Below are 18,304 nucleotides of genomic sequence, written 5' to 3'. Positions count from 1 at the left end.
CCAGTCCCAAACATACTCAATGGGGGACAGATCCGGAGATCTTGCTGGCCAGGGTAGTTGACTTACACCTTCTAGAGCACGTTGGGTGGCACGGGATACATGCGGACGTGCATTGTCCTGTTGGAACAGCAAGTTCCCTTGCCGGTCTAGGAATGGTAGAACGATGGGTTCGATGACGGTTTGGATATACCGTGCACTATTCAGTGTCCCCTCGACGATCACCAGTGGTGTACGGCCAGTGTAGGAGATCGCTCCCCACACCATGATGCCGGGTGTTGGCCCTGTGTGCCTCGGTCGTATGCAGTCCTGATTGTGGCGCTCACCTGCACGGCGCCAAACACGCATACGACCATCATTGGCACCAAGGCAGAAGCGACTCTCATCGCTGAAGACGACACGTCTCCATTCGTCCCTCCATTCACGCCTGTCGCGACACCACTGGAGGCGGGCTGCACGATGTTGGGGCGTGAGCGGAAGACGGCCTAACGGTGTGCGGGACCGTAGCCCAGCTTCATGGAGACGGTTGCGAATGGTCCTCGCCGATACCCCAGGAGCAACAGTGTCCCTAATTTGCTGGGAAGTGGCGGTGCGGTCCCCTACGGCACTGCGTAGGATCCTACGGTCTTGGCGTGCATCCGTGCGTCGCTGCGGTCCGGTCCCAGGTCGACGGGCACGTGCACCTTCCGCCGACCACTGGCGACAACATCGATGTACTGTGGAGACCTCACGCCCCACGTGTTGAGCAATTCGGCGGTACGTCCACCCGGCCTCCCGCATGCCCATTACTATACGCCCTCGCTCAAAGTCCGTCAACTGCACATACGGTTCACGTCCACGCTGTCGCGGCATGCTACCAGTGTTAAAGACTGCGATGGAGCTCCGTATGCCACGGCAAACTGGCTGACACTGACGGCGGCGGTGCACAAATGCTGCGCAGCTAGCGCCATTCGACGGCCAACACCGCGGTTCCTGGTGTGTCCGCTGTGCCGTGCGTGTGATCATTGCTTGTACAGCCCTCTCGCAGTGTCCGGAGCAAGTATGGTGGGTCTGACACACCTGTGTCAATGTGTTCTTTTTTCCATTTCCAGGAGTGTAGTTGGACCACTGTTTTCGCTTTGTGATAGATGGCGCTGTAATAGTCACAAACGTATGAGTACGTGGTATCACATAACATTCCACGAGTGCGGACAGTATTTACTTCGTGATACATTACCCGTGTTAAAATGGACCGTTCACCAATTGCGGAAAAGGTCGATATCATGTTGATGTATGGCTATTGTGATCAAAATGGCCAACGGGCGTGTGCTATGTATGCTACTCGGTATCCTGGACGACATCATCCAAGTGTCCGAACCGTTCGCCGGATAATTACGATATTTAAGGAAACAGGAAGTGTTCAGCCACATGTGAAACGTCAACCACGACCTGCAACAAATGATGATGGCAAGTAGGTGTTTTAGCTGCTGTCGCGGCTAATCCGCTCATCAGAGCAGACAAATTGCGCGAGAATCGGGAATCTCAGAAACGTAGGTGTTGAGAATGCTACATCAACATCGATTGCACCCGTACCATATTTCTATGTACCAGGAATTGCATGGCGACGACTTTGATGTCGTGTACAGTTCTGCCACTGGGCGCAAGAGAAATTACGGGACGATGACAGGTTTATTGCACGCATTCGAAACGTCATTCACCAACAGCGCTAACGTAAACCGGCATAATATGCTCTATTGGGCAACGGAAAATCCACGATGGCTGCGACAAGTGTAACATCAGCGATCTTGGCGGGTTAATGTATGGTGCGGCATTATGGGAGGAAGCATAATTGGCCCTCATTTTATCAATGGCAATCTAAATGATGCAATGTATGCTGATTTCCTACGTAATGTTCTACGGATGTTACTACAAGATATATCAGTGCATGAGAGAATGGCGATGTACTTCCAACATGATGGATGTCCGGCACATAGCTCGCGTGCGGTTGAAGCGGTATTGAATAGCATATTTCATGGCAGGTGGATTGGTCGTCGAAGCACCATACCATGACGCGCACGTTCACCGGATCTGACGTCCCCGGATTTCTTTCTGTGGGGAAAGTTTGAGGATATTTGCTATCGTGATCCACCGACAACGCCTGACAACATGCGTCAGCGCATTGTCAGTGCATGTGCAAACATTACGGAAGGCGAACTACTCGCTGTGGAGAGGAATGTCGTTACACGTATTGCCAAATGCATTGAGGTTGACGGACACCATTTTGAGCATTTATTGCATTAATGTGGTATTTACAGGTAATGGCGCTATAACAGCAAGGGTTCTCAGGAATGATAAGTTCACAAAGGCACATGTTCACATTGGAACAACCGGAATATAATGTTCAAACGTATCTACGTTCTGTATTTTAATTTAAAAAAACCTACATGTTACCAACTGTTCGGCTAAAATTGTGAGCCATATGTTTATGACTATTACAGCGCCATCTATCACAACAACACCCAATCATCTCGAGGAAGGGAAAATCCCAGACCCCGCCGTGAATCGAACCTGGGACCCCGTGCGCGGGAAGCGAAAACTCTACCGCAAGACCACGAGATGCGGACTTTTCAAAGATATGCAAAATAAATTTTAACGGTGAAAGGGTTACATTTGGAAAAAAAAAGAAAATTTCGTCCGTGACAACTCCTGTTCCGTAGAAGAACTTCGACTTTTGTAGTGAGCACAAGATGGTGGGCTTGAATTAGTAACACACATCTGTATTGAAATATAAAAAATAAAAATGCCAAATAGCAATACTAGTTGTAACTGGTCAGCATGTGGCCAGATTTACATACAGTGTGCAATGTGAATGTAAAGTGACTCGTTCCATATCATCACAATCGACTGATAAATGCTCCTTGTAACATGAAACAAACTAAGTTACAGACTAGCGGCTGGCTTCTACCACTCGAGTCGCTGAAACGTGTCACGACGTTATTTTCATCCCAGTAACAGCAAATACTAGAAGAGATGAACTTAAGCTCTAGACAAATAAGGGTCTCACATATTATTCGCCTTCTGCAACGACCAGCTGACACATCTGTGCGGATATAACTGGAAATGGAAGTCCGCGGACGTGCAGCAGACGCCGATGCTGCCGGTAGCCGTTGACGTAAGCACAAAGGGCTTAAATGGGAGCACTGTGATCGAACAACGCGCGCGCTGCTCACAAAGAGAAAACGAAAATGAGATTTATCCTTGCGTAGTAAACGTTCAGTTCGTCGAGTGGCCCCAGAGAACTGTTAATACAGAAAAGGCTCTCTCGCGCTTTACAGAGGTAGCTGTACAGCTGTTTATTATGCATCTCTGCTGGAGGTAGTGAGTGCTTCTCCGAACGCACGAAATTCTCTTGCTCGTCGAAAACAAAGCGCAAAGCCGGGATGCTTCGCTATTGAGTACCGCTCAAAATTGCATTCTGCTTCGGAGAGGACTACGAGTGAGGTAAAAGGCTAACCCTTATTAGTCGCTGATATTAGTTTCAAAAGCGTATCCAGTATCAGAGGAAGGAAAGTGTGCTGGGGGCAACTCATATTAGTTTCGTGAAAAAGAGACGGAAGGAGAGAACAAAGCACAATATTTTTACGAAATAAAACCGAAATCTATTGAAGAACTTTGTTTCTTTATGACCTAATGAACTAATACTACTATATAATACATACATTATTACTAACTGCTTTGCCCTTGACTGATAGAGAGTAATTTGTATGAGATTTGTGCGTGTCATTTTCCTGTGAGGAGGATAACTTTCAGATGCATGAAAATGAGAAAAGAAAATCGCGAACTAAAAGTACAGCTAATGGAAAATAACTTGACACCGGCGCTGAAATGCATTCTACGCAAGTTCACCATTTGTTCAAAAGGGGCGGCCGCTTCAGTTGACTGTCGATTGATGACCTGAGCCAGTGTGTATACGTGGACAAAGAAAAAACATCCAGGATTTTCCCGTATTTGCCGGTTAAAAGCACGCTTTTTCCCCGGTCGTCGTGTGACTAGGGCCTCCCGTCGAGTAGACCGTTCGCCGGGTGCAAGTCTTTCGATTTGACGCCACTTCAACGACTTGCGCGTCGATGGGGATGAAATGATGATGATTAGGACAACACAACACCCAGTCCCTGAGCAGAGAAAATCTACGACCGAGCCGGGAATCTAACTTGGGCCCTTAGGATTGACATTCTGTCGCGCTGACCACTCAGCTACCGGGGGCAGACTTTTCCCCGCTGAAAATACACTTTTCCGAGTTAAGTGACAGTATATTTTCCCTTGGTACTGTAAAACTGTCAATACTATGAATGGTTAAGGTTTTATACACCGGCCTAGAACTTTCCGCCATTTTAGAAAGCGAAACCAGGAAATATATATATATATATATATATATATATATATATATATATATATATATTCGTATTACAAAAGATAAATTCGAATTACACCGAACACAGCACGTTAGATTCCGAAGCGAGATTGCAATGTGCCGTTGTAGGCCAATCATAGCTCATGTTACGTCATCTCGCCAGCCGATGACAGCAGATAATCAGGGCTAAGGTCACGTGAAATAGTCAGCCAATAGAACATCACTGTTAAGTACAGCGAACACAAATAGAAAAAGTTTATGATTTAAATTAATATAAATAGTTTACATATAGTATACATAAAATAATGGTAATTTTTGGCGTGTGTTACACTTTAAGATACATCACACAAATGTGCCAGTAAAATTTCAAGTAATGAGTAAATGACTGGTCTTCTGGGCTCGAAATTATTCTGAGCGGCTTTTCTCAAAGTGTTAAGCTTTAAATGACAGTCAATCTCTCTCTGACTTAAGAAATTCATCCAACATTCTCACACGTGATATAACTAATCTTGCGTAAAAGGAAATGTACTTTGAAACTAACGCTTCTCAAACCACCATTCGTAATATTTTCCCGCGACCTGTTAGAAGCAGATTCGTTTTAGCAGCTGCCAGAGAGCGTCAGAAAACAGGTGTTACTGCAAGTGCGCAGCTATGATGACGTAGGAAGCCCATATGTTCGCAAGAACTTACATTACGTCATAAAAGAAACAAGACATCAGATGCTACTCCAAGAGCATCGGAATTTGGTAAACCATACTAAAATGCATAATTCGGCTTAAAGTGCACATTCGTATGTGAAAATTCACAATGACGTAGGCCCCAACCGCATATTAAGCTTTTCAGTGTGGTTTTCGGGAGCGGTTCTAGGCGCTACAGTCTGGAACCGCGCGAGCGCTACGGTCGCAGGTTCGAATCCTGCCTCGGGCATGGATGTATGTGATGTCCTTAGGTTAGTTATGTTTAAGTAGTTGTAAGTTCTACGGGACTGATGACCTCAGAAGTTAAGTCCCATAGTGGTCAGAGCCATTTGAACCATTTGTTGTGGTTTTCGGGACGTAAATTTTCTTGGAGTACCAATATTGTATTATCTCATGTTAGGTTCTTTATTATGGCATAATGCCATACGTGCCAGAAAATGAAAACGTGCACTTGAAATTCAGCGTACAGTCGAAACTAGCTAACAGTTTGGACTGAAACACTTCGTTCCAAATAAATTGACTGCCTCTGCGGAAAAGATTACTAAAAGCCAAATTTTTACTAGCAGACCGACAAAAAATAACTTCATTGTTCTGCAAGGCGCTTAATGCTTGATGATCATAAACGTGGAAATAAAATAAAATCAGAAAACAAACTAATAACGATTTTAGCCTTCCGTAATTATGTGAATATAGTTTAATTTACTTGATAGCTCCCAGCCATAGATATCCGTTCTGTTTTCATGCGACGTGAGAGCTTGAAACGAAGAGGAAAAACCACTAACAGCCACACTTCAAGTAGCCAGAAGCGGGAGAAGGTATTGCTCATACGCGACTCAACTACGCAAGCGCGTGAGCCCGCTGGAATGTGCTCAGACGAATCTAATGCAAACAATTGTGACGTCACGCTCATCGTAAGCAGTTTGTTGTTATGAAGTACTGCAATCTCTTCGTCCTAAAGCCTTTGACACATTTTGCTGTTGACAGACGTTAGAGTATCAGTTCTTACCAGCCAAAATTACGAAAAGTTAACTGAAAACTAGAACGCTGAAGAATTCCCGGCATTCTAAAAAAATTCTCCGTTTTCTCCCCGATTTTCTCCCGGATGAAAAAATTCTCGGGTTTTTCCCGGATTTCCCGAGTCTCCCGGGGAGTATACACCCTGTGAGCACTTTCTCATTTCCCTTTCTTTACTACGTACTATGGTACTCCAGTCTTTGCGCATAGTAGGTGCCGGAAAAGTTCTTGGTAGTCATGTTCGTGTGATGATATGCAGTGCCATTCAATTTTGATCGAAAGAAACAGAGTAAGTGAAAGTCTCATTAAAAACTGAGAGGGTTGCAGAAACTGGTATGTTACTTACGGCCAGAGGCATGGTTGACGACATATGGGAGTTCGGGTCTGACGGTGAGTCGTGCTCGGACAGCCAAATGGTAAGGCGACCGCTCGCAGTAAGCGCGAAATCCGTGTTCGAGATCCGGTCCGGCACAAATTTCCAATTTCTTCGTTCCTTTCTACCCCTGATGGTTGTCCTTATTCGCAGTTGCGAATTTATTTCGTGTATTATCACACTAGTCCTGCCGTACCCAACAGGAATTGGAGACGTATAGGTCTGGAGAATCGCTCCTTCCAGTTTCCTTCCACCAGGTCGGCTACGGACACTTTGGCGTCGAGCTGACCGCTACAAACAAAAGCGATACTCATCGCTGAACTCCACAAAATGCCACTCCATGTCCTAGTTCATTCTGGCATGTCTCTGTTGCCCCGCGGTCCCTGGTGGTGTACAGAGTCATCACGAAATCTCGTTACCATCTACGTATTACATATATGTTAATGAATTGTTATATATCATTGTTTCAGGTGCTGATATACATCTAAATCATGCCTCATGAGTCCACTTACGCCATGGAGGAACGGATCAGAATGAGCACGTGGACACACCAACTATACAGGAAACTTAACGAGAGACATTCAACGCGATTCCACTGTAACATTTCCGAAACCTTCATCACCGAAACCAACAATTTTACGGTGATAGGAAACGCTCTTTGCAGCTGATTGTACAAAACGTAAGCCCCTCTGCCGGCTGGAGTGGCCGTGCGGTTCTGGGCGCTACAGTCTGGAGCCGAGCGACCGCTACGGTCGCAGGTTCGAATCCTGCCTCGGGCATGGATGTGTGTGATGTCCTTAGGTTAGTTAGGTTTAATTAGTTCTAAGTTCTAGGCGACTGATGACCTCAGAAGTTAAGTCGCATAGTGCTTAGAGCCATTTGAACCACTTTTTAAGCCCCGCTCAGGACGACCACCAACACGACTGGAAACGTGTGTGGAGGTTGCAGCGTCTGTCGAATGTTCGCTAAAACAAGTCCACTCGTTGGCAGTCACAGCAGTTGGGAGTTCCACATAGTCGACATAAAAAAAAAAAACATATCAAGTAAGATTTGAAGTTAAAGGCATTTAAACCTTCGTTTGTAAACGTATTGAGTGATACTGACATGCGAAAACGTCATCAGGCTTATGGGCTAATTATGGATGTCTGTACAACTCTTCCTTCATGGAGGAAAGTGTTTTTCTCGGACGAGTGTCCAATATATAGCAGTGCAAAAATGAGAAACATAAATTTCTGGATTAAAGAAAACTCACATTTTTATGAAGAGCTTGAACACAACGGTATGGGCTAGAACGCCTGCAATCACTTGGTAGGTCCATATTTCGTCGACGGTGATGTGGATCACACTGCGTATCCGACCTTGTTATGTGATTGGTTCATTCCACATCAGTAAGATCGAGGACTCCTCAATCGTGTATGGTTCTAGCAGGATGGAGCACCAGTCCATTATCCTAAGCCGTTAGAGAAAATCTCAGTGTAGTATTTCCTGATTAGACGAGGTTCTGTCCGTTTGCCTGTATCTTTAGAGTGACCACTCCGAAGTCCTGATCTGTCATCTTGCGACCCTGTATTATGGCGGTTCATTAAACAGAAGGTTGCTGCCACACATTACGAGACGGCTGACGAACTTAAGGATGCCGTTCGACGTGCATTTGCTACCATCTAGCCAGCAATGTTGAGGAGAATTTCACATCGTACATGGAAGAGAATCGTACTTTTTGAGAAAACGATTGTGTACACAATCACAACTATAGAAACATAATGAAGAATGGTCAACTACCTCAAAGTTGTCCTCTGCCAGATCCCACATCAATATAGGAAGCCGGTCCCACATCAATATAGGGAGAGTGAAAAGGTATTTTACAACTTTGGAATGATAGAGAAATTTATTGGGACAATTTACAGAATCGGCAGATATATCATTTTATTGCAAACAAGCCTGCGCGGTTGGCCGTGCGGTCTAACGCACGTTTTTCCGGTCGGGAAGGAGCGCCTGTTCCCCGGCAAGAATCCGCCCGGCGGATTTGTGTCGAGGTCCGGTGAACCGGCCAGTCTGTGGATGGTTTTTAGGCGGTTTTCCATCTTCTTCGGCAAATACGGGCTGGTTCCCTTTATTCCGCCTCAGTTACACTATGTCGGCGATTGCTGCGCAAACAAGTTCGCGTACACCACCATCACTCTACCACGCAAACATAGGGGTTCAAGTCGTCTGGTGTGAGACGTTCCCTAGGGGGTCCACCGGGGGCCGAACCTCGCAATAACCCTGGGTTCGGTGTGGGACGGCGGAAGGGTGAAGTGGACTGCGGTAGTCGTCGTGGGGTTGTGGACCACTGCGGCTGCGGCGGGGACGGAGCCTCTCTGTCGTTTCTAGGTCCGTCCCCGGTTAACATAACATAGCAAACGATCTCAAGTTACACATACAAGTGCTAAGTGTAGTTTTGGTTTAGTGTGACAACCGTTTGTGAAGCGCCAAATAACCCACGGGTAATAAACTACTTCCCACACTCGTTGCAGTAAATCGGGCGTAGCTTGTGCAACTGCAGCGTAGATTCGATTTTTCAAATCGGCTAAATCGTTTGGTAGGAGAGGAATATGCACACGGTCTTTAATGCAACCTCACAGAAAGAAAACCAGTGATGTCAAGTCTGGAGAACGAGATGGACATGTAATTGGTCCTTCACTGCCAAATCCATCGACCTGCGAAGCGATTATAGAGGAAACTTCGAGCTTCTGTGAGGAAATAAGGTGGTGCACCGTCTTGCTGGTAGAAAACCATCCCATCTCGGTCATCTTCACCGATCTGTGGAATTAAAAAGTTTTCAAGCATATCCAGATACACAACACCAGTAACAGTCTTCTTCATGAAGAACTTTAACTTGTCACGGGGGAAGCCTCGTCAGAGACGTCCACCGCATGAGCGTCTAGGGAAGTGATTCCAGTGGTGGTTTCCCGTTGCCTTCCACTGGAGATGATGAAATGATAATGAGGACAACACAACATCCAGTCCCTGAGCGGAGAAAATCTCCGACCCGACCGGGGATCGAATCCGGGCCCCTTGGCGTGACAGACCGCCTCGCTGTCCACTCAGCTATCGGGACGGACTCTTCATGAAGAAGAAATGTTCAAATGTGTGTGAATTACCAAGGGACAAACTACTGAGGACATCGGTCCCTATACTTACACACTACTTAAACTAACTTATGCTAAGAACAACACACACACCCATGCCCGAGGGAGGACTCACTCGAACCTTCGACGGGAGAAGCCGCACAGTCCGTGACATGGCGCCTCAAACCGCCCGGCCATTCCGCGTGGTTTCATGAAGAAGAAAGGGCAATACATCTTCAATTTACTAAGGGCACAAAACACATTAAGTTTGGGGTGTCACGAATGTATGCCTGGGTTGCGTGTGAATTTCGCTGCCCCATGTTCTGCAGTTATGGGTGTTCACCGTGCGACTGATATGAAATGCTGTCTCCAGGAACGTCTCGTCGTCTTCCGCCCGATGCAACATTTACGCACAGAATTCCTCACGAGCAACCTTAGCCTTATTACTGATGTGCCATGTCGTTGTGAATCTGTATGGTTTCGTGTGTAAACGTCTATGCAGTACTCGCCAAAGAGGCTTTTTCGGAATACCTGTATCGCGGGACGGACGTCGCGTTGATTTTTAGGGACTACGGGCAAAGCTGTCCCTAACCTGTTCGACATAATCATCAACACGAAGGTAACCTGTTGATTTATCCTGTCGCAAAGAACTACTCGCCTCAACAAGCTTATTGTGCCAAGAGCAAATTGCAGGCCTGCTTGGAAGATTTTTAGCGTATTCCGTGAGAAATTTACGCCGAAAAGTTGGGCAGAGTTCGTTTCGTGAAACCAAAACACACAGCGTGCACGCTCCGCACCAGTGAAAGCAGTGACTTCATCTGCGCCCTACGATGGCGTTCCTAATGGCGAAACGGGGTCCTAATGCACTACGTGAATCATATCTGAGGTTGAAACTTCCTGGCAGATTAAAACTGTGTGCCGGGCCGAGACTCGAAATCGGGACCTTTGCCTTTCGCGGGCAGGTGCACTACCATCCAAGGCAAAGGTCCCGAGTTCGAGTCTCGGTCCGGCACACAGTTTTAATCTGCCAGGAAGTTTCGTATCAGCGCACACTCCGCTGCAGAGTGAAAATCTCATTCTGAAATCTGAGGTTGTTTGCTACAGAATGAAACGTTCTGTAAGTTATCTCAATAAATTTATATATCATTCCAAAATTGTAAAGCCTTTTTGACTCACACTGTACAATGCATCCATCTATGAATGTGTGGGCACGCGAGATGGGTAACGAGACTTTGTGATTATTGTGCAGCCTTTCTGGAAGAACCATACCTACCAGGTATGGCGGTTATCACTGAAACACTGGTTTTCGGTTATATTGTTTTTTTACACGACAGTTTAATATAACTGTTAAAACCACTCAAAATAACCAGTTTCCGAAATAACCGATTTTCGGATTTTTATTTCTATTATTTCTTGTAACAAACATAGAAACGTAACAGAGACTGAAAAATTTTGACTCTTAGTTTCAAGATTCATAGAATCAAAACATTAAATTAAATAGGCAAGTAAAAGATAACTTAGTCTCTCCATCGTTCGCTGCTTTCCTCGAAAAACGATAAGTGGTCGAATACTACAAAAAAAATCGCAAGTATTCTCCTATTGATTGTAAAGTTTGAAACTCCGCTCAAAACTCTTGTGGTAATTAGGGATCAAATCGCTATTTGGGCATTACGAAGGGCTAGTGCTAAAAGGTGCAATGGCCTTGCAGCAGTGGATACATCGGTTCCCGTCAGATCACCGAAGTTAAGCGCTGTCGGGCGTGGTCGGCACTTGGATGGGCGACCATCCGGGCCACCAAGCGCTGTTGCGATTTTTCGGGGTGTACTCAGCCTCATGATGCCAATTAAGGAGCTACTCGACCGAATAGTTGCGGCTTCGGTAAAGAATACCATCATAACGACCGGGAGAGCGGTGTGCTGACCCCACGCCCATCCTATCCGCGTCCTCCACTCAGGATGACACGAAGGTCGGATGGTCCCTGTAGGCCACTCGTGGCATGAAGACGGAGCCCTTTAAAATGATTATGTGGAGTATCGGAATAAATTTTCATTCTGCAGCGTTGTAAGCGCGATGTGAAACTCCCTTGCAGATTAAAACTGTGTACCAAACCGAGGCTGGAAACTGGGCTCTTACCCTTTCGCAGGCAAATGTTTTACCGTCTTAGCTATCTAAGCACGACTCACAACCCTTGCCTCACATCTCCACTTCCGCGAGTAGCTCTTCTCCTACCTTCCATTTGAGTTGTTTGGGGGAAGAGACCAAACAGCGAGGTCATCGGTCTCATCGGATTAGGGAAGGACGGGGAAGGAAGTCGGCCGTGCCCTTTCAAAGGAACCATCCCGGCATTTGCTTGGAGCGATTTAGGGAAATCACGGAAAACCTAAATCAGGATGGCCGGACGCGGGATTGAACCGTCGTCCTCCTACCTTCAATACTACACAGAATTTTCTCCTGCATACGATGTGGGACTAGTACTCGTAGACGAAAGGATATTGCGGAGAATTGGCTTGCCACTGCCTACAGGTTGTTTTCTGTGAAAAGCAAAGGTCCCAGGTTCGAGCCACGATCCTGTGCAGAGTTTTAATCTGCCGGAAAGTTCTAGTGAAGTATCGGTTTGGTAGCTTCCAGTCAAGGCTTTCATGGTTTAACACATTTCACTTCTATCAACATATAATTACTTAAAGAGATGTTTAGGAAACGTGTGATGTTTCGATAGACAACAGAGATGAAACGTTTAGCTTCTAAAAAAAAGTGTGTGTGTGTGTGTGTGTGTGTGTGTGTGTGTGTGTGTGTGTGTGTGTGAGAGAGAGAGAGAGAGAGAGAGAAAGAGAGAGAGAGAGAGGGCGGGGGTAAGGGGGGGGGGGGAAGGGGAGCTGGCTTTTGTCAGACTCTCGCCGGCCGCCGACTAATCCCGCATTTTGAGAGTTAGCCGTTTCATTTATCACGTTTGATGCAACACGTTATGGAGTACGCACGTTTAATTATTCGAGTGTATCCTCTGGTAGCTACATTACGCGATAATTATCTGTTACTGTGTCACAATGTCAAAGGAGTTTTTGGATCAGTGTGCCATGTCCAGCTAAGAGTGAACGTAACATGCATATTCAGTACCGAATACCACAGTTTACTGACGATGATCGCAGCTACTTTCATCGTCGAGGAACCAGAAAATGTGGCAAATCAATATAATCATTGCTGCGCCTAAGACTAAAAGGGATCACTTCAATAGGATAATCACATCTACTTCAGGCAAGTACTTAGAATGTTTAATTCGTAACAAATAAACAGAGTTACCACCAATTATTATGCTAGACAGATACCTAGTAACAGTTGAGTTTCATTTGGGAACTCCAGCCAGAATAAAAAAAATTACTTCAGGACAAGCAGACTGTTATCTTTCTTTTGCCTACCCTGCCCGAATGTTTAATTAATAATTCAGTTAGTGAAAGAGTTGAAACAGCTACCTTTCAAGTTACTGAAAACCAATTGCATTAACAAATGTACGTTAACTGAATGTTAGTTACAAACTGCACTAGGCAGAGTCCCACATTACTGAACTCAGAAAGCTAATGATCAGTTACATAATGTCTAAAATCGAATGTTATTTTGTTTCTGACTGAATCAACCATATTCCCTTATTAATAGATACGAAGTCCAGATGGCGTTTGTCATTTATGCCTGCTTAAGCAAGACTCTAAAAATTTTGTATTGTGTATATGCTGTCATCACCACCTTCATCTTTGGGGTCAAGACGTGTGCTTCTTCTGAACTTCTGTTACCTTCTAGGCTACTGTAACCATCACTTCCCATCCAACTTTTGAAGTACATTAAACAAGCTGGGCACTTGAACTCTGTGCGTTGTATTTTCTGTGCTGGGTAGGGCAGCAGTGGCCAGCAGTGCCACATGCAGGTCGGACGCTGCAGATTCTCGAATGCGACCACCCTGAAGACTAGAACATTAAAGTTGGTGGGGTGAGTTCTACGAGCAGCAAGAGGACTATATTGTTATTTTTATTACTTCCAATCCATATGTGGCATACAGCAAACCAGTGCTTAACAGTATTGGTTAAAAACAATCTTGGTTGCAATTTTAGTTTTTTTTATTTTCAACTACGCGTTTCGCCTTATTTAGGCATCTTCAGGTTGATCTAGATAGAAAACAGAGAACAAATACATCTATTTAAGAATCGCGATCGCGTTGTACAGACTTGGATAACCTAAAAGCATGTATAAAGAGGTCAAATACTGAAAATACCTTGATTTGTCCTATAGACAGTGGAGCCAAAGGACATCGTCGAATCCCGAAGGATCTTGTCGAGGCCAAGATTTTCGTGGCCGAGTAATCCATTGAATGTCTTGTGGAGATATAATGCTCGGCTAAGGCTGACTAACTGGCCTGCGAAAAGCGAGTGTGGTGATCACGTTCAACGCATCTTTCACGAACAGTGCGCGTCGTCTGAGCAATGTAGACTTCATCGCACTGACATAGTATTCTGTAGAGTCCAGCTTTCCGCAATCCCAGATCGTCCTTTGCCTAACCGAGAAGGGCACAAATCTTCGTGGGTTGGCGAAAGATTACTTTGACACGATGTTTTCTTAAGATTGCGCCTAAATTCGACGAAATATTTCCAATGTAGGCATGAACGCCCTGTCCTTGAACCGCTCCTTGTCCTCTTGGTCTTGTTGCTGGTCACGTTTCTTCTCCCTTAGGCTACGCGCAAATTGAGAAGCGTATAGCACGTGCGATGCGACACGACACTACAGCACGAAACGCACGTGCCGCACGAGTCGCGCGGGTCCAGCGCATATTGCGACGCGTACACCATACTTCGCACGCACCGACTGGCGACGCTCTGCGCCACTGAACCGAAGCGCACGCAACCTCTCATCTTTCTCAAACGATTTTACAGAAACTATTCTCTGAAAAAATATGATTTTTGCCTTACTTGTAGCGTTATACGTCAGCTTCGTGGCGAAGTGCCCATCACCTCGCTAATGACCATTCTTATTGTGATGTACACATTTTAGTAAGACACTACGCAAAACTCAAAAAGTTTGCAACGAAAATTAGGGGTCGCTATGATTTTGCGTTTGGTGCGTATTACACCATATGTTGTTGCGTATCAAATTTAGCTAACATGCTGAATTTTTGTTTAGATTTGGGAGGAGATCTATATCTGCCTCCGATGTCGAGAAAATGGATCCCATGTAGCGCGCTCACTTCCGATATCACGCCCGCGAGAATGAAATACTCGCAACATCTCTCATATCTCCTAAACCGCTCGAGACATCGAAACGAAATTTTGGCGAATGATAGCACACGAGGAGGAGCGTGTTTTGCCAATTATTAAACACACGGAGCTTTCTTATGTACGGCGGTATATCACTACTTATACTTCTTTTTTTTTATTTATTTCACTCCAGTGACTGTAAGTTTTTAAGAGTTATCGACAGCTAGCGAAACAAGAGCTTCCTAGTATGAAAATAATCATGAAATTTCTTCTTTTATGTTACTGCAAACCGATACTATGAGGTTTTTCGTGCGCTCTTGAGCTCTGTGGTTGCCAATTACTTGTTTAATGAGGCCCTCCGTTTCGGAATTCTGTCTCAATAGCTGCTGTGAGATGAGTTTGGCAAATTACATTGTGACAAAGGAAGTACAATTAAACCAGTCACCAAGAGAAATGTGGCCTTTACTCATAAATGGTGATGCTTCTTCGAATGAGAAAAGGTTAACAGCTCACACAAAAACAGATTGGCAATTCTGTTGGAATTTTGGTGGAATCCCATCGTATTTTGAACACTGAGTGACTGGAATGGAAACTTACCAAAGGATTTTATTCCTTCTCTTGATCTGAGCAGTATTAAAATATTGACGAGCGTTCCTTCAGGTGGAATGATAGGCACATGCCAGATACTGTTTACTCACCTAGGGCTTGCCAAACTGACAATGCGTGATCGCGAATAAAATAGTTGTTACTGAGAAAAATAAACAATTGATCCGTCGCACAACACAATGGGCAGTGTATTGTCAGCAGCGAAGGATAATGCGCGCGACAGGAATGCACAAGCTAGCCATGTGTGCCTTGTGAGATGGAGATCGAAAAACATTGTCATGAAAGTAGATCTGCCTTTGTCAGTAGCACATTTCAACAAATTAAATATGTCTAATCATAACACTCTTTTAGGATATTCCTACTTTCGTAATAATACCGATCATTTTCTTCATTTGTGTAGCCTGTTGTTGTATAATTAGTTTATTAATGCTGAAAATGTCCATGCAACAATTGAAATACTTTTTCTCATCACGGCGAACCAATTAAAACATTGTTATTTGTGACTGCGCCGGCCGAAGTGGCCGTGCGGTTAAAGGCGCTGCAGTCTGGATCCGCAAGACCGCTACGGTCGCAGGTTCGAATCCTGCCTCGGGCATGGATGTTTGTGATGTCCTTAGGTTAGTTAGGTTTAACTAGTTCTAAGTTCTAGGGGACTAATGACCTCAGCTGTTGAGTCCCATAGTGCTCAGAGCCAGCCATTTTGTGACTGCTTTTCGACTGTTTCTAGCTTGCAGTGGAAATATGTTGTTCACATGCATGTAGTACAGTGTGTCGTATTACATTATTACATCCATATCAGAGTAATCACAGTGAAACTTCTATACTTCAGATCTTGGACGCTTTTTACCACAAGAACAAAGGGATCACACCTGTGGAGATTAACCCTTTCTAAATTTTTGTAACAGATCGTACGGATACGCTAGCTTACTAGGCAGCGAGAATATAACCTTGCTTTACTTTCCTGCCTTGATTCTTAATCACATGATTTTATAATATTCCTTGCTTCCTTATTCACTACCCTCCGTCCCTTCTTGCGATCTGAAAACATCTGCGGAGGCTTATGGTGCAATTCCAGTGGCCAATGGCTCATCAGTTACTGAAGCATACATTTTTCTTGACAGAAGAAACACAAAACAAAACTATGCAGATATAAATAACAGAAAAGTATAACGTGCTAACGAAGAAAGCTGGAGCGTTTAAATGGCGAAAAACGAAACACTACCCAAAGGCAATAAAATTCAGTACACAGTAAGGCAAAATTTATCGTATGGGCAATACTACCACTGCTCACATGCACCGTTCCGATGTGAGCATATGGCCGGGCTACTTTTCCGCTCCCCGCCTCAAATTTCCCACTGTCAGCGAGGCACGCGCGACGCGCGGCGCGAGAAACTGTGCCTCAGCCACAACGCCGCGCGACCTGCCGCAGGCGCGTGTCGCGTCCCAGTGTCGTCGCGTCGCAATTTGCGCGGTCCCATTTGAACCAGTGAAGTTACAATGCCGCGCTGCGCTGCGTCGCGCCACACGCGCTATACGCGTCTGAATTTGCGCCTAGCCTTAATACGATAAATTTTGCCTTACTGTGTACTAAATTTTCTTGCCTTTGGGTAGTGTTTCGTTTTTCGCCATTTAAACGCTCCAGCTTTCTTCGTTAGTACATTATACTTTTCTGTTTCTTATATCTGTATAGTTTTGTTTTGTTTTGTGTTTCTTCTGTCAAGAAAAATGCATACTTCAGTAACTGATGAGCCATTGGCCACTGGAATTGTATCATATGGCTCCGCTATGTTTTCAGATCGCAAGAGGGTAGTGAATAAGGAAGCAAGGAATTTTATAAAATTACGTGATTAAGAAGCAAGGCAGGAAAGTAAAACAAGGTTATCTTCTCGCTGCCTAGTATGCTGGTGGATCTGTACGATGTGTTACAAAAATTTAGAAAGCGATAATCTCCATACGTGTGATCTCTTTGTGCTCCTGGTAAAAAGCGTCCAAGATCTGAAGTATAGACGTCTCACTGTGATTACTTGGATATCGAATGTAATAATGTAATACGACACACTGTACTACATGCATGTGAACATCACATTTCCACTGCAAGCTAGAAACAGTCGAAAAGCAGTCACAAATAACAATGTTTTAATTGGTTCGCTGTGATGAGAAAAAGCATTTCAGTTGTTGCATGGACATTATCAGCATTAATAAACTAATTATACAACAACAGGCTACACAAATTAAGAAAATGGTCGGTATTATGACAAAAGTAGGAATATCCTAAAAGAGTGTTACGATTAGATATATTTAATTTGTTGAAATGTACTGCTGAGAAAGGCAAATCTAATTTCATGACAATGTTTTTCGAACTCCAAGCTCAAGCCACACATGGCTAGCTTGCATTCATGTCGCGCGCATTATCCTCCGCTGCTGACGACACACTGACCATTGTGTTGTGCGACACACCAATTGTTTCTTTTTCTCAATAACAATTATTTTTGCCGGCCGCAGTGGCCGTGCGGTTAAAGGCGCTGCAGTCTGGAACCGCAAGACCGCTACGGTCGCGGGTTCGAATCCTGCCTCGGGCATGGATGTTTGTGATGTCCTTAGGTTAGTTAGGTTTAACTAGTTCTAAGTTCTAGGGGATTAATAACCTCAGCAGTTGAGTCCCATAGTGCTCAGAGCCATTTGAAGCAACTATTTTATTCGCGAATCTCACATTGTCAGTTTCGCAAGACGTAGGTCAGTTACCAGCATCTGGCATGTGCCTATCGTTCCATCTGAAGGGAACGGTCGTCACTGTTTTAATACTGCTCAGATCAGGAGAAGGGATAAAATATTTTGGTAAGTTTCCATTCCAGTCGCTCAGTGTTAAAAATACGATGGGTTCTGGGGAG

The sequence above is a fragment of the Schistocerca nitens genome, chromosome 2 (genome assembly GCF_023898315.1).
Source record: "Schistocerca nitens isolate TAMUIC-IGC-003100 chromosome 2, iqSchNite1.1, whole genome shotgun sequence".
NCBI classification, from domain to species: Eukaryota; Metazoa; Arthropoda; class Insecta; order Orthoptera; family Acrididae; genus Schistocerca; species Schistocerca nitens.
The sequence above is the reverse complement of the archived record's forward strand: the minus strand, read 5'-3'. Positions refer to the sequence as shown.